This window comes from Scylla paramamosain, chromosome 34 (genome assembly GCF_035594125.1).
Source record: "Scylla paramamosain isolate STU-SP2022 chromosome 34, ASM3559412v1, whole genome shotgun sequence".
NCBI lineage: Eukaryota > Metazoa > Arthropoda > Malacostraca > Decapoda > Portunidae > Scylla > Scylla paramamosain.
The window spans coordinates 13,036,656-13,060,738 of NC_087184.1; the positions used below are offsets into that span (position 1 = coordinate 13,036,656).

At 43.4% G+C, this 24,083-nt stretch overlaps 1 protein-coding gene across 6 annotated transcripts in view; it reads left to right on the forward strand.

Moving 5' to 3' along the window:
- The window catches only part of LOC135090202 (uncharacterized), a 264,688-nt gene that overhangs the window by 228,486 nt on the left and 12,119 nt on the right, over positions 1-24,083 (forward strand). For 5 of the 6 annotated variants that reach the window (XR_010261825.1, XR_010261826.1, XR_010261824.1 and 2 more), the window contains one exon: positions 13,053-13,272. The gene's annotated coding sequence lies outside the window, so the exon portion shown is untranslated. Of the gene's footprint in view, positions 1-6,468; positions 6,649-13,052; positions 13,273-24,083 lie in introns of those variants that run through there. The other variant, XR_010261823.1, reaches the window with a different exon arrangement.

Consider the following 24,083-nt stretch of genomic DNA (forward strand, 5'->3'; position numbering starts at 1 on the left):
ACCGTATAAACACTCTAAAAATCCCGTGTAGCTTCAACTAGAGCCTCTTGAAAGTAGTGGAGGTGCGGCGCAGAAGTGTTTCAGAATATTGTCCAGAGCCGCGGCGGTCAAGACTCCCTTTGGCAACGAGAGGCGGAGGCGGCGGCGAGGCGAACGCTCCCATAAGCAAGTCAAGATTCGTCCCGGGAAGACACACGCTAAGGAGTAAAAGGGACGCTCGACACTTACCACCCCTGCACCTCACCACCTCACCACCTCACCACCTCTCATCACTGCCCAAGAGTTCCAGCGCCCCCAGCCTCCGCCGCGGGCCACGTTTGCTGCTGGGTTTGCCGGAGACGCGGGGGCGACGCTCCCCGGACTCAGCGCAGCAGGGGGCGTCTGGTGGTGACGGCTGGCACGAGGGCGCGGGGGAGGGAGCGAGCGTGGCGAGGGGAGAGGAGAGAGGACGCGGGGCCATCAAGGGGACCGCAGTGAGGGGAGAGAGAGAGAGAGAGAGAGAGAGAGAGAGAGAGAGAGAGAGAGAGAGAGAGAGAGAGAGAGAGAGAGAGACTGTGCGTACGTATGTGTGTGTAAAGAAAGCACATAATATCTTCAGTAAACCTCTTAATAAACCTTTGAATCTTCACAAAATTAGAAAGAGAGAGAGAGAGAGAGAGAGAGAGAGAGAGAGAGAGAGAGAGAGAGAGAGAGAGAGAGAGAGAGAGCAGCCCTACACACGCCGGCTCTGTCTTAATGCCTTGTCAGTGGATGAAATGGAAGGAAACAAGACGTCGCTTCCATTGAGACGTGGAGGCGAGGAGTTATTTTTCAAACGATGAGGGGGAGACTTACTGATCAGGAGTGTGGACGGTGGGTGGACCAGGTGGGGCGTGTCAGGTGGATGGAGACTCAAGGTTTAGTCTCTAGGGGTTTAAATAATCATAGGAAAACAACAGGCTTCGTCAGGTTGATGCTTCGTCAGGTGATGCACGTTGCTTTTGAATATGTGGAGCAGGACTGGCACAGGTTTTATAGCAGAGCGAGAGAGAGAGAGAAAAAAAAGTAAACAGTAAAAGTATGATAAAAAAAAAAAGAATAATGAAAATGGAGAGAAAGAAATAGATAAATAAAGAAAAAGTACTGGGAAAGAGAACGAAAGGAGAAGTAGAAACAATATACATAATGATATCAATAATGACATAGAGAGGAAAGAAAAACACTTGAAAAAAAAAACGAGAGAGAGAGAGAGAGAGAGAGAGAGAGAGAGAGAGAGAGAGAGAGAGAGAGAGAGAGAGAGAGAGAGAATGACCTACAATAAAACATCATTCAACCGTAAAACACCCAAACAATATCGTGTAGTGTAGTGCAGAATCATAGTAACACACTTTGGTTCAGTTTGTGCTCGGTTGATTGCTGGAACTGCTACTCCGCTCATCTATCATCGCCTCCACCAGCTGATACGGCCCCTGGAACTCGCGTGGGTACTGTGACTGTGTTTATGGATCCACCTCCTTTTCAGTCACGTGAAGACCCCTTGCTGTTCTCGTATCAAAAGATAAAAAAAAAAAAGTAACGCGTATTGTCAACATCTGTATGAGGATTCCTGTAAGTGTGTTCGTCTTTCGCTCCTCCTCGCAGCCTTCAGTGGTCTGGGAGGGACTGTTGCGTTGTGGGTCTTGTGTAGATGTTTGTGTGTTGGTGCTGTGTTTGTGTGTGTTTGTGTGTGTGTGTGTGTGTGTGTGTGTGTGTGTGTGTGTGTGTCCGCTAGAAGTGCGTCACGGCTCGAAGGGTTGATGTTGTGGGTTGATGAGTCGTGCAGGAAATGTGGTGAGTAGAGGAGGTGTGGGTAGCTTTACATACATGCGATGTGTAGATAAATATGTATATGTGATGTTTAATTTTGTATAGTATAGAGTGTTATAGAATGTGTCATTTATTTTGTGTTGACCTGTGTGGGATTTTGTGTAGCTCATTTTGTGTATATAGGTTTTTTTTTTTTTTTTGGCATACAGAACGTGCAGGTGACTTTGTAGAAACGACAAATTATATATATGTTTTTAGGATGCTTAGGTAATTATATATATATATATAGGATATGTAGATAATTTGACAGTAGAGTACGAAAGAATAATGAGAGAAGAGAAAAAAATAAGATGAATGAAGGAGAGAGAGAGAGAGAGAGAGAGAGAGAGAGAGAGAGAGAGAGAGAGAGAGAGAGAGAGAGAGAGAGAATGGGGAGGAGGCGGGGAAGGAAGCTTCGTTTTGAGGCAACAAAGAGAGAAATGGACTTATTTCACCAACACTAGGGTGCCGCGCCTCCCCTTCCCACGCCCCGCCACACCCCACCACCCCAACACCCCAACACGACCCCTGCCCCTAAGTCGTCCCTGGCAGTGCTATTGGTTCCCGATGGGGATTGTGAGTACCCCCCACACACCTCACCCTGCTTGTCAACCTCATCTGTCACGCTCCGCTAACCACACCAATCTTCCAGCCTCACCACCAAACTCACCATCCTCATCACCAATCTTGCCAGTCTCATCACTAACCTCACCAAAGTCAGCGACCTCATTTGTCACGCTCCACTAACGTCACTAACCTCGCCAAACATTACCAATCTCTTCACCAACCTCACCAACCTCACTAACATCATCACCAGCATCATTACTAACCTCAAAACACCTTGCGTATCTCATTACCAACCTCACCGAACACCACAGTCTCATCACCAGCTTCACCACAACCTCACCAACCTCACGAAGCTAACCATACCTCATCAAACTCCTCACCAAATCTCATGACCGACTTCACAAACCTCACCAGCCTCACCAAACTCATTTTATTCCCTATCCTATCCAGATTCATGTATTTTTTGGTGTTTTCTCGCATTGCTAATCTGCATATTTTTTATTTCTTGTGTGTGTGTGTGTGTGTGTGTGTGTGTGTGTTTATGTTTTCTCCAAGTATCTGAGAACATAAGAGAAGGCGAAAGAAGTTACTACTGTAAATCTGCACGTGGCTATCCCTGTTTAGAAAATGTATACGCAGATGGACACAAACACATAAACACACACACGCACACACACACACACACAGGTAGATAGATGTACGTACAAATTCCTGTGTAAAAAAAAAAAGATCATTTCATCCTGACAGCACACAAGTAAATACCCATACAATACAAGACAATAGACCTGCTGTCACATCGCCTCTATGTTGAGTGTCATGAAGTGCTGCTGTGGCTCACGACTCGCATTCTTTTCGCTATTATTTATGGTTCTGTTCCCCCGCACTCATTTATTTGCATTTGAAATTATCATCATCTTTATTCATTGGGACCTCAAGGGGTTTTTTTTTACTTTATTTGTCTTCCGTGGCTTAGTTAATGTGGTCACCGTGCAGCCTATTGTTGTTGCTTTTATTCAAGTAGTAGTAGTAGTAGTAGTAGTAGTAGTAGTAGTAGTAGTTGTTGTTGTTGTTGTTGTTGTTGTTGTTGTTGTTGTTGTGTTAGTCTTATATACTTCCATTCTTATACTCCAATTTTGTTTTGTTTTTTACCTCCCCCTTTCATCACTTTTCCGTTTTTTTTTTTTTTGCTCGCACGATTCGTATCGACTTTTTTTTTTAATCAGTTAAGCTCGAAATACTGGTCGAACACAGGTGTGTGATCTTCTTTACACACACACACACACACACACACACACACACACACACACACACACACACACACACACACACACACATATATATATATATATATATATATATATATATATATATATATATATATATATATATATATATATATATATATATATAGATAGATAGATAGATAGATAGATAGATAGATAGATAGATAGATAGATAGATACTTTATTGACCACAAATTATGTAATACCATCATCACACATTAACATAATAATTCAACTGGAAAACGTAAAAAAAAAATATATATATATATATCGACATACATTATTTATGGTACAATACGATACAAATACATATCAAAACTAAACACAAAACGAACGAAACATTAAAACACAACCCGAAAAGAACGAAAAACGAAGACGAAACGTTGTATGCATCTAAAAAGTAAGACAGACACAGACAGACTGACAGACAGACAAACGGACAGCTAGACAGAAATAAAAGGAAAGAAAGAAAGACATTAGACAGACAGACTGACAGACACAGACAAATAGAACTAAAAAGAAGAAAAGAAAAAAAGAAAGGAAAACAAAGAAAAAGAGAAACAAACAGAAAGAAAGACAAACACACACACACACACACACGGGGACCAATCTCACGGCGTCTTGTCAAATGGCAGAACGAAGCAACTCAAGAATCTCTAAATCACGCTTCTCAAGCCGGAAATTCGCCCTTTAATCACGCCTGGCCCAGTATTGTGTTTCCCCTAATACGTCAATTTATTACTGGCGGCGCCCCTACCACTGTGTGTGTGTGTGTGTGTGTGTGTGTGTGTGTGTGTGTGTGTGTGTTGAATCGAGTGTGACAAGACTTATTAATGTGTGTGTGTGTGTGTGTGTGTGTGTGTGTGTGTGTGTGTGTGTGTGTGTGTGTGTGTGTGATTCCAGTCCAGATTTGATCAATATGAATTCTCTCTCTCTCTCTCTCTCTCTCTCTCTCTCTCTCTCTCTCTCTCTCTCTCTCTCTCTCTCTCTCTCTCTCTCTCTCTCTCTCTCTCTCTCTCTCTCCGCGACAAAAGGGTGACATATTCCACCTGACAGACTCATTGGGCCCTCAGGTGTTCCTCCCCACACGTGCCTCTTTCTCACCTGAGTCTATGTCGTAGCTACTCTCTCTCTCTCTCTCTCTCTCTCTCTCTCTCTCTCTCTCTCTCTCTCTCTCTCTCTCTCTCTCTCTCTCTCTCTCTCTCTCTCTCATTTCTCTTCTCTTTATTTATATTCAAATCCCACCCCGCTTAATTAGTATTTTTTTTTTTTTTTTTTGTTCTTCTAAATTTTAACTATGTATTATTTTTGTTACTTTTGCCTTCCATTTTAACATTACTGGTGCTTTTATGCAGTTCTGTATTTTGGCGTCACGCCACAAAATGTTTTAATCACTTCACTTGACTTCACTCCTTTCATTCTCGCCTTTTCTTGCTCTTTTCAGTTTTGCATTTAATTTTCCTCTCTTTTTTATCTTTTCTTGTTATTTTCCCTGCTTTCCTTTATTTTTCCTTCTTTCACTTCCATCTTCTCTATCTTATCTTTTTCTTGCTCTTTTCACTCCTTTTCCTTTCATTTTCCTTCTTCTGCATCTTCTTTTCCATCTTGGTCTTCTTGAAGGGAGAAGAATGGAGGAAGGAAATATAAGACAAGGAGAAGAAAGAGGAAGTAAAGGAGAAGAAAGAAAGAAGAATATTAAAGAAAAGTCAGGATAATGTCGAGTGGAAGAGGTGGAGGAGGAGGAGGGGGAGGAGGAGATAATGAGTGTGAAATGATTAATGTTCTTTATGGTCATATAACATTCAGGGTTTGCGTTTGCTTGCTTGTCACGGAGGAGGAGGAAGAGGAGGAAGTGGAGGAGTTGAATGCTGAAAAGGGAAGAGAAGGAGGAGGAGGAGGAGGAGGAGGAGGAGGAGGGAACAGGAAAGCATTGTGTAGGAGGAGGAGGAGGAGGAGGAAGATAAAAAGAGCCAATCACAGTCGAGTCTAATGGTCAAATCACCCTAATGGTCGTTAAGTAGTTAAAGGACAAAAGTTGAAAGGCAAAGCAATACAGTTTATTAGCTTTGAAATAAATCCATCGTTGCAAGTCACCCACTGCATTGTGTGTGTGTGTGTGTGTGTGTGTGTGTGTGTGTAAGTGTGTGTGCGCGCTTATTAAACTTTATAGGGACTCATTTTCCTTTTCTATATTATCGTTAATGTTTGTTTATTTACTTATTTACCATTACTTGTTATTCATTTATTATTATTATTCATCTCATCCATTTGTTTTGGTTATTTATTCATTCGCTTATATAATTGTTTAACTAGTGTATGTATATTTTCCTTGCTTCATTCATTTACTCTTTCTTTCATTTATTTCACTACGTTTATCTATCTTTTCAACCGCAGCATTGTTTTAACTACTGCATACGTGTCTCTCTTACTTCCTTCATTTGTTCATTCATTTATTTGTATCGCAGCGTTTCTTTTTCCCTCTTCATCTAACTAAAGACTCGACTCAGAAGGTTCATGAGTTGGCTACCGTTGCTTCGAACTTAAGGACCGAGATACCTTGAAAATTATCAGTATTCACACACACACACACACACACACACACACACCAATCCATTACTTCCTTTATTCTACACTTTGTTATTCATTATTTTAATCAATTTTTGTTTGCTTGATTGTTTGTTTTTACTGTTTGTTCATATTTTCCTGTTTTGTCACGATACAGTTTTCATTCTCCTATTGTTTTGCTGTTTCGCTGTTTCATACTAGACCAGCCACACTAATCCACCAATAGGAGAGGTGTACGTTTCACGATGTAGCCAATGAAAACAGCGGATACAAGCGGTGAAGAGTTTGGAGAAGGAGGAGGAAGAGGAGAAGGAAGTACCAAGCAGTATCGTATTCCGTGTCATTTCGTATTAAGACCAGCTAAGAGATAACACTCGCCTTACTGCCTTCCTGACTGTCTACGTATCAGGTTTGTGCTCTTCGAAGTCTCCGCCCCCACAGAGGAGGATTTGTTCCTTAATACCATTGAGGGATTGAATATGCAGCGTGCGGAGTATTATGCTTGTGTAAGTTGTGCACCCATCATGTCTCCTTTCATCTATGACGTTTAATAACACGTTGCTTCACAAATTCTGAGCATGGAAGTGTTAGATATACTATGCCTAAAATTAAATTACAGCATGGTATTATACTTTCAATCAATGTACGGGAATATAATGATTTAATTCAAGCACAGGGAAGTGAGGAAAATCAGCTTAATGTAAATATTATAAGCTCATGATGTGCTGGTGTGTCACGTAAAGGGCAATGACAGGCTGTTCCTCCAAGTATCATTATAGTGGATTTCTGATGCTGGATGAAAGTCGGGTAGATTCGTAGGCGGTGGCAGTTGTAGCATTACCTCTGTGGTGGGAAGGGTAACGGTGAAGCGGTGCGTGGCGTCACAACCACGTCCTGACACCTTCATGCGTCGGGCAGCTGGCCATGTCTTGCGCGCCGTTGATTTTCTAAGGCAAGTACCTTTAATTATCCACCTTCGTTACTTAACCATAGTGACGAAAATTAACGGAGCGTCTAAAACACCTGTCACAGTAAGATCCGAATTCATCAGTTTGTTAGAGGTGTTCCCGAAAAACGATGTAACGCATTGATACAGTAAGGGCAGAGAAACGGTATGAAGGAAAGAATAAGGAAGGGCCGGTATGGTGAGGGGAGGAGAAGAGAGGGGGAGGACGGAGGGGAGAAGAGGGACGGTGCTGTGGTGAGACGATAGGGGAAGGGGCAGGAGGGGAGGGGTGAAGTAGTCCCACTTCCCGTAGTAATCTGCCCACGATGGTCCTGCCGTCATAACGCCACGGGGGGGGTGACGGCCTGCTGAGAGACCCCCTCCCTCTCAGCATACCCGTCCCCCTCACTATACATTCTCTTCCCTGCTACCCTTCCTCCTCCTCTCAACTACTTAGAGACCTCCCCAATCCTCCTCTTTCTCACTCCCTACCTTGTTCTTTTCCCATCCCTACTTTCCCCTCCTCCTCTAACTATTACTAAGACATGCCAACCAATTCTTCCTTCCCTCACTCCAGCTTCATTTTTCTCTCCTCCTCCTTCCTTCCTTCCTTCCTTCCTTCCTTCCTTCCTTCCTTCCTTCCTTCCTTCCTTCAACCACATCCCAGACCAACCTTTCGCCCGCCCTAACAAACTCCTGAAGTATTCCTGAGGCGCCTCACAAACTCGCGGCGGAGGGACCCGAATTAAACAAGTGACGCCCCAGCACAAGTATGCATAAATATTTTCCCTCGGGCGCCCGCTACGGGAGGAGGAGGCGCGTGTGCTCAGAGAAGGCGCTGCAGGACGCATTCTCTGAGGTCGTTCTGGCCCGCGGGAGGCACAGAAGGGCGTGGAAAAGTGGAATTAAGAGCGAGGCGAGGGTAAGACTGGACGGGCGGTGTGGGAGCTGGGCGGCTGGCGTCACCTGGGGCCTAGGCGTGGGTGTGCTGGGGGGCGTGGCATGGAAGGGGGCGGCCGCTCCACACAACAGGTGAAGATTTACTGGAGTGTTCCTAGTTTCTTTTTTTTCTCTTCTTAGTGTTCCTCCTATAGGATTTGTCCGGGACTTTTGTTGCTGGTGTGTGTGTGTGTGTGTGTGTGTGTGTGTGTGTGTGTGTGTGTGTGTCCGTCCTGTTTCTTGTCTTTCTCCTTTCCTCCTCCAATAACTTTTTTCCGTTTTTTTTTTCATTTCAGAAGCTTTCATTGCGCTTTTCTTTCAGTATAATTCTCTCTCTCTCTCTCTCTCTCTCTCTCTCTCTCTCTCTCTCTCTCTCTCTCTCTCTCTCTCTCTCTCTCTCTTGAATAACGTAGAACATCGCAAAACCAGTGAGGACAAGAGAGATTCGAACCCTGTGCACATAACCTCTAAGCAAGCGTCTCACCAGTGTGCCACGCGTCTCCCGTTACTTGGGGAAGGGCGGGGCTGGTAGGGGTCCTTGGGAAGCGGGGGAGGGGTAATGGGGGGAGGCGGGGAGGGGTAATGGGAGGAGGAGGGGCTGGTGGTGGTACTGCCTACTGAGGGGGTGGATGGGACACACACACACACACACACACACACACGTACGTCACCACCCACTGTGTCCACCTGGGAACTTCGGACACCACCTGGCGGAGGCTCACCATCTTGAGGAGGAGGAGAAAAGTGAGGCAAGAATTTAGAAACGATACTTAATTATCTTTTCTTTCATATTTCTACAAAGCATAATTTTGTTACTTTTATCATACCAACAATATTTTACTTTTCCTTTCATTTTTCTATCAAGGATAATTTTCTATATAAGTTTGTACCAAGGATAGTTTTCCCTACCTTCTTTGTACTTTCGTAACCAGCCATCACCTCTTGTCCCTCGGGAGGATGTGATGTGAAGCAGTGAAGCAGTGAAGCAACAGCAGTGAACGATTCGGTTACTCGAGGCTTCAATTAAATATTTTCCATATTAACCGTGTCTCCTCTTAATTAATTTTATTGATATTTATTGATACTGATTTTATTTTTTATCGTACTTTTGTAATTTTTGGGGAGGAAGTAAGAACAGTTTTGTCGGTTTACTCCGTTTTCTTTTATCACTTGTATTTCTGTTTCCTCTCCTTCATTTCTATTTTTCATTATCATCTGTTCTATAATTATTCCATATTTTTCCCCTTTATTGTTGTTGTCACTTTTAAATATTTCCGCACCGCTCTGTAATTTTCCTGCTTTTTCCTTTACACTTTCTGGTGGCGAATATTGGTGTTCTCACTTCAGGATTTCCGTGGCGCCCTTTAATTTCCCAGAGTTTTCCCTTAATTTCCACACATGTTATTTCGTAGATCACTTGCACTTTATTTCCTGTATTGCATTCTCTCTCTCTCTCTCTCTCTCTCTCTCTCTCTCTCTCTCTCTCTCTCTCTCTCTCTCTCTCTCTCTCTCTCTCTCTCTCTCGTGTGTGTGTTTGTGTTGAAAGAAGCAATGAAAACACTTTTTCTTCTTCATACTCTTTTTGTCTCCCTCTTTCTCTTCCATCTTCGTCTTTTTCTTTTTCTCTTTGTTTTTCTCTGTCTTTTCCTTTCTCCATCTTTATTTTCTTGTTCTATTAGTCTTTCCTTTTTACTTCCACTTCCTTTCTCATTTTGTTTATTATCTTTCTCTCTCTCTCTCTCTCTCTCTCTCTCTCTCTCTCTCTCTCTCTCTCTCTCTCTCTCTCTCTCTCTCTCTCTCTCACCACAGCGCGTCGGTAAGGAAGTTAATGAAGATATAATAAGATACTTTTCTCCTCGCCCTTCCGTCAGTCTTGAGTCGCCGCCCCGCCTCCCTCATCACCTCTGTCCTCGCGGCCCCTGGGCACCGCTGTACTTCGTGGTAATTGTTGGCATTGCTTCTTGAGTGTAATTGTAGCAAATGACACCCTTGCTTTCATACCTTCAAGACCACCACCACCACCACCATCACCACCGATACTACTACTACTATTACTGCTGCTACTGCTACCACCACCGCCACTACCTCCTTTCTTATTTTCTTCTTCTTCCCCTTCCTCTTTGTCTTTGTATCTGTTTTCCTCCTCCTCCTCCTCTTCCTTTTCCTTCTCGTCGTCGTCCTCTTTCATCTTCTTTTCGTCCTCCTCTTCCTCCTCCTCTTCGTCATCGTCTTTTTCTTCCTGTCAGTTGTAGGTAGCAATTTTCTCTCTCTCTCTCTCTCTCTCTCTCTCTCTCTCTCTCTCTCTCTCTCTCTCTCTCTCTCTCTCTCTCTCTCTCTCTCTCTCTCTCTCTCTCTCTCTCTCTCTCTTTCTCTCTCTCTCTCTCCCCCCGTTTTGTAGAAATTGTTGGATTTTTCTACATTACTGGTTTTTCTTTTCTCCATTTCTTTATTCCCTTCATGTTGTTATCGTTGCGTTATTAATTTTTTTTATAATTCTCCATTTTTTTGTATTTAATTCTTCTATCACTACTCATTTCATCCCTTACGTCTCTAATCGGTTCTAGTTTTCCCTTTTCATCATCATTCATAATTTTTCATCTCTACGTATCTCTCATTCATTCATTCATTCATTCATTCATTCATCACAATTTTCCGCATTCATCTCGACTTAATCCTTTCCTTCCTACGTACGTATCTATTTATTGTCTTTTATTCTTTTATCCTTTTCCTCTCTTTTATTCTTCCTCTTGTTACTCTTCCTGCTTTTCTTATTTTTCTATCATTTCTCTCTTTTTATCCTTCCTTCTGGCACGTTTTGATATTCTTCTCTTCTTTCTCTCACGCTTCCAACCTTTCCCTTTTTCTTAATTATCCTTGCATCCTATCTTTCCTTCTCTCCTTTCGTACTTATATATTTTCTTTTCATTTATCCTTGTATGCTCTCCTTTTATCCTTTATTCTCTCCTTCCTATATATATTTCTTTTTATCCTTGTTTGCTATCTCTTAATCCATCCTCCCCGCGTATCTTCCCTACATTTACCTATCCTTTTCATCCTTCTCTCCTTTCCTTTTTTTTATTTTTGTATCTTTTTCCCCTCCCATTTATCCTGGTATCCTTTCTTACCCTTTCTTCTTTCCTGCGTACGTTTACGTATCGCTCTTTTATTCCAGTATCCTTTTCCTCTCTTTAATCCTAGTATCCTTTGTTATCCTTCCTTCTTTCTTACGTACATTTACATTTCCTTCTCTTTTATCCTTGTATCCCTCCCTCTTATTCTCCCTCCTGCCGCCACACGCACACACAAGTAAATTAACCTTCTTTCTTCTCTTTCTGTGTCTTTCCCTCCCTCCCTCCCTCCCTCCCTCCCTCGCCCCACCAGGAGCCGTCAGGAGGCAGAGGAGGAACCGCAGGACACAGGCAGGAGTCCTTACAACACACACACGCCCCTCGACAAATCCTTCACCTTTTCATCTGCTTCCGTTTCCTGCCGCTTTCATACTTGGGGGCTTCTCTTGTCCACTGGCCATTGTGTTCCGCTGGCTACCACGTGGATGGGCGGGGGTGGATGGGGGAGGGGTGAGGTTGGATGGGGAATGGATGGGGTATAGTGGGGAGGGTAGCAAGGAGTAGGGGTATAGGAAAGGCGAGGCAAAGGTAGGGAGGTTGGTAATAGGGTGCTAGGAATGGAGAGAGAAGTGGTAGGGGGGATAACGGTGCGTAAGAGAAGGGATACGGAAGCTAGAAGGAAGGATAGGGAGGATATAGGAAAGAGAAGAGAAAGGGGGAAAAAAGATAGGTAAGGATGTGCGAGAAAGGGAAGGAAACAATAAGGAGGAGGATGATTTACATGTATAAGACAATGAATAATAAAGAAGATAAAAGGGAGGATGACTGGGGAAGTTGAAGGAAAAAGAGAAAGGGAGGGAGTCTGAAGATAAAGGGAGAATATATAGAGTAAGAAAATCGGATATAGAAAGGAGAATATATGAATGGAGACGGGGAAAAAGCTGGTAGGGAGAACAAGGGAAGGAGAAAGGTCAGGGAGATAATGAAGGGAGGAAAGGAGAGTAAATGTAAAGGTAAGAATATACAGGGAGAAATAAGGAGGATGATAGGAAGTGTGGAGGTAAGAATGATAGGAAGGGAGGATAGGGGGGAAGGAAGCAGAGGGAGACTGGAGAGAGAGAGAGGCGTGAGGGAAGAGAGGAAGGTGTGGCTGAAGAGAGAGAGAGAGAGAGAGAGAGAGAGAGAGAAAGGAGGAAAGAAAAGAATTACGGAAAGAGAAGAATGAATGAACCTTGGAATGACTTGGGGAGCGAACAAATAACTGGTTCACTGGTTTAATGCTTCGTCGGTTCATGTTTGGATTCGAATCGGTTTAGTATCTTAGTTTATTTTTTGTATTTATGTGTTTATTTTATTTGTTTATGCATTTATCTGTTTATTGTAAGTTGAATGTGGTCAAAGGCACAAGGAAATTAAAAAAGAATAAACACTAAATACGCAATTTTCATTCCCCTTCAGAAAAAGAATAATTACAAGATACAAAATGGAAAAGTGAAAAAGAAAAAAAGTTGGCTAATTTTGATCCGGAAAAGTAAAAGAAACACATAAAAGCATAACAACCGGTATTATTTCTTGTATAGCTTTTTTTTCTTTTTAATCCCAAGATATAAAAGATGAAAAAAAAATCACAAAACGCGTAAAGGAACACAAGGACCGTAATTTCTTATATATCTAGTTAGTTTTTATTTGTATATATCTAGTTTTTTTTTATGTAGTTGTAGTGTTTGCTGACAGGTCCCGCAGTAGTTTTGGGAGACGTAATGCATCTTGCTTTGTATCCTTGGCCTGTCCATTCACTACTGTGGGATTAAAATACCCTAACGACACTTAGAAACTTAACCATTTCCTTCCCTATTCCAGACTGGTTACCCGCCATAGTCCCACTACGAAATAATATGAGGGCGGATTCCAGCCACATTCCAGGAGACAAATTCCAAGGGTTCCAGATTGACTATAGAAGCTGAAACAAACAAACAAACGAGAGAGAAAAACCAGCAGCTGCGGGCCCCCACCCCCCCACAGCCCCCGTACACGTCCAGCTGGGAGGAGTACAGGTGTTCTTTGGCTACAGTTTGCGCAGGTGAGTGTAGTCAGTGAATCTGGTAAACAACACACAGGTAGAATGATTAGTAGTTTCACCTGTGTGTGTGTGTGTCGGAGAGAGAGAGAGATAGAGAGAGGCGGCAAATTCCAAGATTCCAGATTGACTATAGAAACTAACAAAAAAAAAAAAAAAAAAAAAGATAAATAAGGAAAAGCGGTAGCGAGATGATAACCTGGCAACTACCGCCCACCGCCGCCTCACAGCCCCCCTACACGTCCAGCAGGGGGTGGAGGGGGTAGTACAGGTGTTCTTCGGCTACAGGTTGCACACGTGAGTGTAGCCGTAGCGAATCTCGTAAACAACACACAGATAGAATGATTAATAGTTTCACCTCTGCTGCCCCACCTGTGTGTGTGTGTGTGTGTGTGTGTGTGTGTGACGTAGACCGTATTTTTCCGCCTGTGTGATGTTAGTGATGGTGGTGGTGATAGTGATGATGAAGACGACTGTTTTCCTCGTGATATTTTTTTTTTTTTTTTACCTGTGTCTGATGATGATAGTTGTGATACAGCAGTGTTGTTGTTTTTTTATTTCATGCGTGTGTGATGATAATGCTGAAGTACACCTCTAATTTACCACCTGCATGTGTGATGATGATGGTAATGACAGTGTGGATACATATGTGCTTCTCTTTCCTTTGTGTGGTGATGGTGATGAAAGTGACGGTGTAGACCTGAGCTTATCCACCTGTGTGTGATAGTGATGATAGTGATATTGTGATTATTGTGACATTGTGACCTTTGTGATGATAGTGGTGGTGGTGATAATGTAGGTACACCGTTCTCCAGCTTTGATGCTAGTAATACAATTGTGTGTGGTGAATGATGATGGTGATGGTGATAATGTGGTCACACCTTTGTTTTCCCACTTGTAAATGATATTGATAAATGATGTTTTACTTTATTTGCATATTTTTGTCGAATGCATGTGTGTTTGTGTGCGTGTGTGTTGCTAGTCGTATCATTTTTCACATGTACTGTACTGTGGATAATACAAAAAATATCGATGGGTAGAGTGTCCGATGAATACCGTAAACATTCGGTCAGCTGCTGCTCTCACGCTGTTTAAGTTTCCTTCGTTCTGTACAATCTTAACGTTTCCCACACATTGTGCACCGATACCTTTCCACCCATAGTACGTACACCATTTATGAATGTAAACCCCCATCCACCTACCTAACCTACCTGAGAAAGAATGCCTGTATGTCTGTCTGTCTGTCTGTCTGTCCATCCATCCATCCATCTGTCTAATCCGTAGCAGTGACAGGTGTGCGGGCTGCAGGAACACGTCTAATTAAGGATCATGTGCACGTTTACCTGCGCTCGTCAAGGTGATTAGCGTCAGGCAGCATTCGTTACTCGTTAAGTACCCAGCGTGGCGTGGCGCTTAACGAGTCCTCGATAACATTGGCGTACCATCACTTTAGCGTATTAATACCCGCGGTGGTTTTAACTAGCATCTCAATTAGTCCTCATTACAGCAGCACACTCTTGCCTTCCTCTGGCGGCGAGTGAGTGAATTAACGCTTCCTTCCCCTTCAGGTTGGTGTTCATGCATGCTGCCCATTATATTCTCGTCTAATTAATCATCTTACATTGTTTAATTATTCATTCACTCAGTCATTGCACGTTCCTACGCCTTAGGGTTGGTTTTTACGCTTCCTTCTCGTTAGGTTCTCGCCTAATAGACAGTCTTGCAGCGCCGGGTGATCATTCAGTCATTATATTCAGTTTGATTTGCTGTAATTATTGTTTGTTTTTGTTGATAGACTTTGAAATAAGAGTAATTTGAGTAAAGGAAGAGGGCGAGGGGATGATTGAAGGAAGTTGAGGGAGATGAGGCGAAATAAAGGAGGGAGAAAAAAAGGAAGTGATGATATAAGGCTTTCAAGGTGAGGGGACTAATGAAGAAGGAAAGAAAAAAAGAGAAAAAGGAGAAAAAGTAAGATATCATGAAGTTGACGGGAAGACGAGGCGAAAGACAGGAAGAGAAGGAAAGTCAAGGAGAAGGAAAGGAGAAAAAGAAAGGTTAATTTGTCTTAATAATCATCTGAGAGGTGATGAAAAAAAACGCAAATGAAAGATAATTAGAGAAGGAAGCTTAGATTAGAAGGGTGAATGGAGGAAGAAGAGTGGGAAGGAAGGAACTTTAAAACATTTCATAAAAAAAATATTAAAAAAACTAGATAGATGATAAAAAGGAGTGAATGAGGGGAAGGATGAAAAGGAGTGTATGAAGAGAAGGGGGGAGGAAATGATAAGAGTGAATTTGAGAAAAGAAAGGAAGGAAGGAAGGAAGGAAAAGTTGTATAATAGATGATGGAAAAGAAAAAAAAGGAAGTAAAATGTAATAAATAAAAACCGTAAAAAAAATAAAGAAATACGATAAAGACAAGAATAAAAAGAAATGAGAAGGCTAAGAGAAGGCGGAGAGAGGAGGAGGAGAAAGAGAAAAAGGAGAGGGTGACAAGGAGAGATAAACAAATATCATAAATAAAACAATAAAAAAGGCGATGAAGAAAAGAATGAAAGAGGAGAGAGTAAGGGGAAGATGAAGAAGAGGAGGAGGAGGAGGAAAAATCGAAAAAAAAGAAAGATAAGCAAATAAAAATAAAACAATAGAAAGACGATGGAAACAAGAATGAAGCAATGAAAGAAGAAAGTGAGGGACAGGAAGAGGAAGCAAAATAAATACCTCAGAGACAAGAGAAATGCGATGAAAGGAAGAATGAAAGAGGAGAATGAGAGGAAGATGAGGCTGGAGGAGGAGAAAGAGGAGAAAGCAACCAAAATGTAACAAGATAAATACCATGAAAAAACGGATGCGATGAAGAGACTGAGAGGAGACCGAGAGACTGAGAAGAGACTGAGAGACACTGAGGGGAAGATGAGGGTAGAGGAGGAGGAGGAGGTGGTGCGGGTGGCGGCGCCGTGTCAGCGGGAGACAATCGTGGGCACTTTGGGGTTCACGGATCAGACAGAGAGTATTGATTCCACCCATATTTGTCACCCCCATGCCGGCCCGCTGACTGATAAGGGAACGACGCCTCTCTCTCTCTCTCTCTCTCTCTCTCTCTCTCTCTCTCTCTCTCTCTCTCTCTCTCTCTCGTCTACAATAACTTTTATTAGGTTTTCAAAATGGAGAAAGGTTACGATAAAAATTAAAACTAAAGCAAGTGGTTGGATTTCTCTCTCTGCATCTCGTCCAGCGGTTGCCTTGCTCACGCAGTCCCCGCCATAAATCCTGAGCCACTATCGCGGCATCGTGGCGGCGCGAGAAGCACTGCCATGCGTAATAAAGTAGTGGGGAACACCTGTGCTGGCGGCCAGGTGTGCGCTGCGAAACTGGCAGGGCGAAGCAACAACACTGCAAGGAAAAAAATATAGATATGAAAACGATGCAAAAAATATAAAGATGTGGGAAATAGTAGAGGAAATAAATAACAACGATGCAAAATAATAAATAGCGGATAATCATGGAAGGGTGATGCAGAGGACACAGTAAAACGATGGATAAAGAATGGAATGGGTGAAAAATGAAGCAACGATGCAGAAATATATGTTGTGGAGGAAAAGTACAGGAGAACGACAAAAAATATAACAGAACAATATAAATAATAGCGGAAAAAATGTACAGTGCACAAAAAAAAAACGGAGAAAAATATAGCAACGATCTAAAAAAAAAGAAAAAATCTTTACGCGATCTTTTTTTCTTTTTAGATTTATTTTTCTATAACACGAAAGGAAAAGGATTGAAAAATTTCTGCGCTATTTCAAATTTTATCCCTGTTGCTACTGCCTATTGTTCCCACCCCTATTTCTTTCCCCTATTCCCGTCATTCCAGCCATCCCACACACTCCACCCCTCTTTCCCCCACTTCCCTCCATCATCCCTTTCTTCTTTATTCTCATTAGAGTTGCCCTTTGTTTACTACTACTACTACTATTACTTCGTCTTTCTTCCCTTCTATATTTTTATCATTTTCTTCCTTCTTGTCATTCTCTTCTTCCTTCATTTATTTTTTCCTTCCTTATCGCCTGTTTGTTATTCTCTCCCTTGTAACTGTTCTCTTCCTTTCCCTTGTCATTTCCTCATCCTTACCCTTGTTATTCTTCTCATTCCTTCTTCGCGTCCCTCCGTCTTCTCGACATTCTTCTCTTCCTTATTCTTATTCCTTCCTATCATTCTCTCCTCTCTTCTCATCATTCTTAATACTTCTTATTCTCTTCCTTTCCTTCTTATAATTCTCCTCCCTTATCGTTCTTCTCCTAAACTTCATCCTCCTCTCTCTTATACTTCTAAGTTGTAATGAAGGATGTTGGAAGGGGGCTGGCAAGTTACACACAGACCCCCTCCCCAGGCGCTCCGCCTGGGGGAGGGGGTCTGTGTGTAATGGGGTTTTCTGACTAGCTATTGACAACCTGACAGACACAGAAGCTAGCAGGCTACACAGGTGCATCGTAAATAGCAACTAGAAAATGCGGTGTGGTTGTGTGGTGTCACCCTCCTCCTCCTCCTCCAGTCACAGGAAAGGTTAGACAAAAGATTCCCCTCCTACGGCCGTCACCACCAGCCCTGCGTCACCCTCCTCCTCCTCCTCTTCCTCCTCCTCTTCTTCCCTGTTCATTTCCCCCCCCAACTATCTATGTGGTAAGTTTGTTTCTCCTTTTTATCCTCTTTCTCATCTTTCTCCTTTTCCTCTTTTTCTGTTTTGTATTTCTTTCTTTTCTCTATATAACTGTCTTCTCTCCTTCTCGTCGTCGTCCTCCTCTCCTTCTTGCTCCGCCTTCTCTTCTTTCTCCTCCTCCTCCTCTGTACATTCCATTCCACATCAAGTGCTCCACAGTATATTCTCTACAATCCACATAGTATACTTCTATATCAATATTTTTTTTTTTCTATCATTTACTTCCTTCCTCCCTTGTATCTTAGCCATACACCTTAATACCTAACCTAACCAGACCTTACTATACCTAACCTTACCTTACCTGTACATCTCTCTAGCTTACCTTGACCTTACCTTACCTGTACATCTCTCTAGCTTACCTTGACCTTACCTTACCTAAACTTACCCTTACCTTCTCCTAAATATCTTATAACCTATACAAACTAGCACTTATTTCTTCTTTGCTTCTCTCTCTCTCTCTCTCTCTCTCTCTCTCTCTCTCTCTCTCTCTCTCTCTCTCTCTCTCTCTCTCTCTCTCTCTCTCTCTCTCTCTCTCTCTCTCTTTCATTACCTTTCCTTTCGTCACCCTCAGCTTCCCTCGTATCCTCCTCCACACTATTATCGACCTACCAGCACCTCCTCCTCCTCCTCCCTCAGCATTCCACGCGGCGCCTGGACGGGATGAGGCAGAGGTCTCTTAGTGATCCTGTAGGGAGAAGGAATTTACTTTATTGCTTCTTGCCCCACCCTGTAGTCTTGCAACTCTCTCTCTCTCTCTCTCTCTCTCTCTCTCTCTCTCTCTCTCTCTCTCTCTCTCTCTCTCTCTCTCTAGTATTTCCACTATTTAATTTCCTTACGATTGTGATGTTTGTTGTAATCTTCCTCCAGTTATTATATATATTTTTTTTTCTTTTTTTTGAGTTTAAGTTATTGAAATGTATACTTTTGTGAAGTGTGTGTGTGTGTGTGTGTGTGTGTGTGTGTGTGTGTGTGTGTGTGTGTGTGTGTGTGTGTGTGTGTAAGTGTAAAATCATCACATCACTAAAGAACAAGGAAGGCTAAGAAGAAACCGACTCCATTAGCGATGAATGAATTAAATAGACTCCGCAATCAGGTTGTTAGTGCCGAGTCAGTAGGGAGCTTTTAAAAGAAGATTCGACAAATTTATAGTTGAGAATTATAGGAGTAGGTACGCATGTCTTGTACAGGGAATGCCACATGTCAGTCGGATGGCTTCCTTTATACTGGACGGTAGATCAGGGAATGAGAAAAGCCGTAGAATGAAACTGGAAACCCTTTTATTTCCGCTTCTGCCCTTTCTGTCCCAAACACTCTCACTTCCAGATTGTTAGTGTGATTCAATGAGCTTTAATTTTAAGGTTAGACATATTTATGGATGACGACCGGTGGAAATAGGCCGATGAGGATGACAGGTGGAAATAAGTCGGTGTGTTTCATACAGGGACTGCCACGTGTCAACCTGGTGGCTTCTTGCAGCTTCCCTTTTTACATAGAACAGTGAATTAAGGGACGAGGAAAAAAAAAGAAAAAAAAAAGACGTAGAATGAAATGGGAAATCCTTTAATTTGTGCGTCACGTGTCGTCATTAGTGTGTTTTAAAAGAAGATTCGACAAATTTATGAACGAGGATGATAGGAGGGAGTAGATTGTGTTTTGTGTTCTTATAATGACAGTGAGTGAATCAAGGGACAAGATGGGTAGTTGATGAAACGAGAGACACTTTTATTTCTGCTTCAATATATTCCCTCCCAAACTCTTAACCTAATCTTACTCACAGACCAAGCATAACTAAACATCCTCTCCTAAATTCTTCACTAATCGTACTTGTAGACCCAACTAAATTAAACACATTCGCTCCAAAACTATTAGCTAATCTCTCGTCATTACCTAGCTTAACAAATCCAAAACCTCCCTCAACAGAACAAGAGCAACAATAAGAAACCCAGACACCAACCATTCCTAACATCCCTAACAACCCTAACAGCCTAACAGCCTCTCTTACCCAGCCACCGAGCCAGCCTCCTCCAACAGCTGTGGGTGAGTAATTAGGTTATCGGTCCACCCACCAACCACCCCCACCACCCCCTCCACCTGGCAGTAACTGGACCATTCTTCAGAGGCCGCATTAGTCAGTTGTCGGGACGGCGGGGCTGAGGGGAGCTGGGGGAACCTCACAAGGGGGGGTGTCCACTCCTGTTTCCGCTGCCCACGCCGGGGGTTACGCTCCCCGCCGCGCCGCCATATTGGAGCGTCAGGGATTCATCAGATACTCCACTAATTGAACCAGTCACTCCCTCCCACCGCCTCCTGCGTCCCTTTAGTGGTTCAGTGATCCGCTCGCCTGGCTTAGTGACATTAGTGGTTCAGATGCGCTTTCACTAGTCCAGCTATCAGACCTCCCTGGCTTTGCGGTTTTAGTGGTTTAGCGATTCGATTCTGCCTGACTTTGTGATGTTAGTGGCTTGGTAACCCGTCCTCCCCCTAGCACTTCCCCAACGCCACCTGTCCTTCACCAATCCATCTATCCATCGACTTGTCACTCATTCCTCCACCCAGTATCTCCCAGCGTCCTCCATCCAGTATCTTCCACCACAGATGTCTCTCCATCCACCTATGCTCTGCTCCCCTTCTTTCCACCCTCGCCAACACTCCACTTCCCTTCACCCTTGCCAGCTCTCCACCCCTCCCTACATCCCACCAGTCCAAAGCCCGATAGCCCCCTCTCTCCAAAACCATCACCCCTCACCCCCACCAGTTCGTCACCCCGTAGCGCCTCTCTCCACACCAGCCCTCCACTCTCCCTCCACCCCCGCCAGAGCAGTAGTGGAAGCAATACCTCCTCAGCGTCTTGGCCAATACCTCGCCCCGCCCTCATCCTTCAGGAAAACAGGAAATGCCACAGCGAAGACCCCTCCCACCAAGCACGACTCTCCCTCTCCTCCCTCCCCCCTCCCATCCCCCACGCCCCCCCGCACGCCCTTCATCACGGGGCATATTACGGAGAAGGATGCCTCGTTACTCACTACCTGGGAGAGAGAGAGAGAGAGAGAGAGAGAGAGAGAGAGAGAGAGAGAGAGAGAGAGAGAGAGAGAGAGAGAGAGATTCACTGCTTCGGTAAGGATTCGTAAGCGAGTCGAAGCTTCATCTCTGTTTCACACCCAAGATGTTCGTGGAAGAGGAGAAGGAAGAGGTTGAAAAGAGGAATAAGAGGAATGTAGAGAAAGAGGAATGAGAGATTGGAAGTAGAAACGGATATGAGAAGAGGAGGAAAGAGAATAATGAAAAGATAATGGAGGAAAAAGAATGAGCAATGTAAGAGGAAAAGAAACTGGGGACTGAAGAAAAAGAATGAATTGAATTGAGAAATAAAAAAAAATGGAGAGAAAGAATGAGAGAAGTGGAAGCAAAGAAATCAAGAATGGGGAGATGGAAGAAACAAACAGTAGGAGAGACGAAAAGAGAGACGAAAAAAAACAGATTGAGAAGTAAAAAGAAAACTGTGCATCTCTCTCTCTCTCTCTCTCTCTCTCTCTCTCTCTCTCTCTCTCTCTCTCTCTCTCTCTCTCTCACAACCGATTTTCCCCCGCATTAGGTCCGCCCAGTGTCTATCAAAGGGCAGCACTTCATAAACAGAATATCAAAGCCTCGTTGACTCCCTTTCCCCTCTTCTCCTCTCATTCCCCTTCCCAACCCTCCTCTCCCTTCTCCCATTCATTCCTCCTCTCCCTTTAGTCACTCGCCGCACACCAGCGCCCTCAAACATTGTCCTCTCTCTCTCTCTCTCTCTCTCTCTCTCTCTCTCTCTCTCTCTCTCTCTCTCTCTCAGCAAGGTATTTTCCCTTTACATAAAATTTTAAACTAAATTGAACTAAATATAATCCATAAGAGAAGAAAAAACGATAAACACACACACACACACACACACACACACACACACACACACACACACACACACACACACACACACACACACACACACACACACACGTTGTTGTTGATGTGTCAGCGTTTCCCCCTCGCGCTATTTCCCGCAATGTAACGTCACACAAAGGCAGTTTTATCGATCACTCTCACTAAGATTCAATGACGCGAAGCTAAGAGAAAACGGAGGGAGGGGCGAGGCGAGAACCGGAAGAGGGCAACCCAGGGAGGAAGAGGAAGAGGAGGGAAAACAGAAGATAGTAGAGTATGGGAATGAGGAGAAAGAAGAAAGAATAGTAATTATGGAAAAGTAGAAGGGGAGGAATGAGAAGAAAGAGGAGGGAAAATAAAGTAATATGAAGAGAAGAATGAGGAGGGAAAAATAGAAGGTAGTAAAGAAGGGGGAATGAAAAGAAAGAGGGAAAATAGTAATACGGAAGGGGAGGAAAAAAAATAAAAAGATATTAAAGAAATGAATGAGAAGAGAAAAAGAGGAGAAAAAAATAAAGAAATGAATGAGAAGAGAAAAAGTGCTATGGAAAAGGAAGAGGAGGAGGAGGAGAAAGAAATGTTAAAGGAGAGAATGAGGAGAAAAGTGCTATGGAAAAGGAGGAAGAGAAAAATTCTTACAAAGGTGGAAATGAGGAAAAAAAATTTAAAAAAGGATAATTTTGAAGAGTAGAGGAAACAGTCAAGGGGCGGACAGGAAAAAAAAAAAAAAACGGAAAAGAAGGCAAAATGGATTGAAGGAGAGGAAGAGAAGTTGATGAAAGACAAAATCACTCCGGAAGACAAAGATTTAGATGAACGGACCAACAGAGAGTAGGACAGCTCGAATGCATCAATCTAGAGACAGACAGACAGACAGAGACATAACAAAAAAAAATACAGAACAAAGACCGAACAAGAAGTCACGAAACAAACACACGGACTAGACGAGACCTCAAAAAAAAATCACAACACACACACACACACACACACACACACACACACACAGAATGAGAAAGAGAGAACGAAGACAACAACGCACGGAATATAAAACTACATATCAGCAAAACACAACCCATTAACAGACAAACATGTAAAACACAACGAGATCGACCCAATACAAAAACAGGAGTGGAACCAAACGAGACACGAGGTCACCCCAACCCAACCCAACCCAAACACAACAAGACCCACCCAAACACAGACAGAACAAGGCTAACAGGGGTCAGTCACACGCCCCCACACACTCCCAGCACGCCCCCGGAAGCCCCGCGCGGCCCGACTTGTGGGTACTGGTGTGAAAGCTCTTGGGAGGGTCCCGGTAATGGCCGACCGGGAGAATTACTACATCAACACCGGAATGAGCGTGAAGAGAGGGAAGAGAGGGGGGAGGAGAGCGCAGCAGAAGAAAGGAAGAGGGAAGGAAAGGAAAGGGATAAGGAGGGGAAGAAAAGGAGTAGAGAGGAAAGGGAAGGGATAGGAAGAGGGAAAAAATGAGGTAAAGAAAGGAAAGGAGAGGAAAAGAAAGAGGAAAGGAGAGAAGAGGAGAGGGAGGGAGAGAGAGAGAAGGAGAGGAAGAAGAAAGGAAAGGGGAGAGGAAACAGAGAGGGAAAAAGAGTACAATAAGAGGGAAGCAGGAGAGGGAGTGGTAAGAGGAGGAAGAGGAAAGGGAGGGGATAGGAAAGGAAAATAAAAAAAGGGATAGGGAGAGGGAAAAAGAGAGAATAGAGGAAGGGAGGGAGTAAGGGGAGAGTTGAGAGGAAGAGGTTGAAGATGAAAGGATGAGGATAATAACAGCAGGAGGGAAGCAAAGGAAGAGTAAAGGAGAGTAAATTGGAAAAGAGAGAGAGAGAGAGAGAGAGAGAGAGAGAGAGAGAGAGAGAGAGAGAGAGAGAGAGAGAGAGAGAGAGAGAGACTGGAATGATGCCAAAATAAAGGAAACAAGAAGTGATCACTGTTTTAGCCAAAATGCAGAGAGAGAGAGAGAGAGAGAGAGAGAGAGAGAGAGAGAGAGGTGGGGGAAGGGCTGGGGGAAGCTTTCTCTCTCTCTCTCTCTCTCTCTCTCTCTCTCTCTCTCTCTCTCTCTCTCTCTCTCTCTCACATTTATATTCTTCTCTTGCCTCCCTCCTCCTGCTCCTCCTCCTCCTCCTCCTCCTCCTCCTCTCTCATCCCGTAGCCTGACCTGCCATCT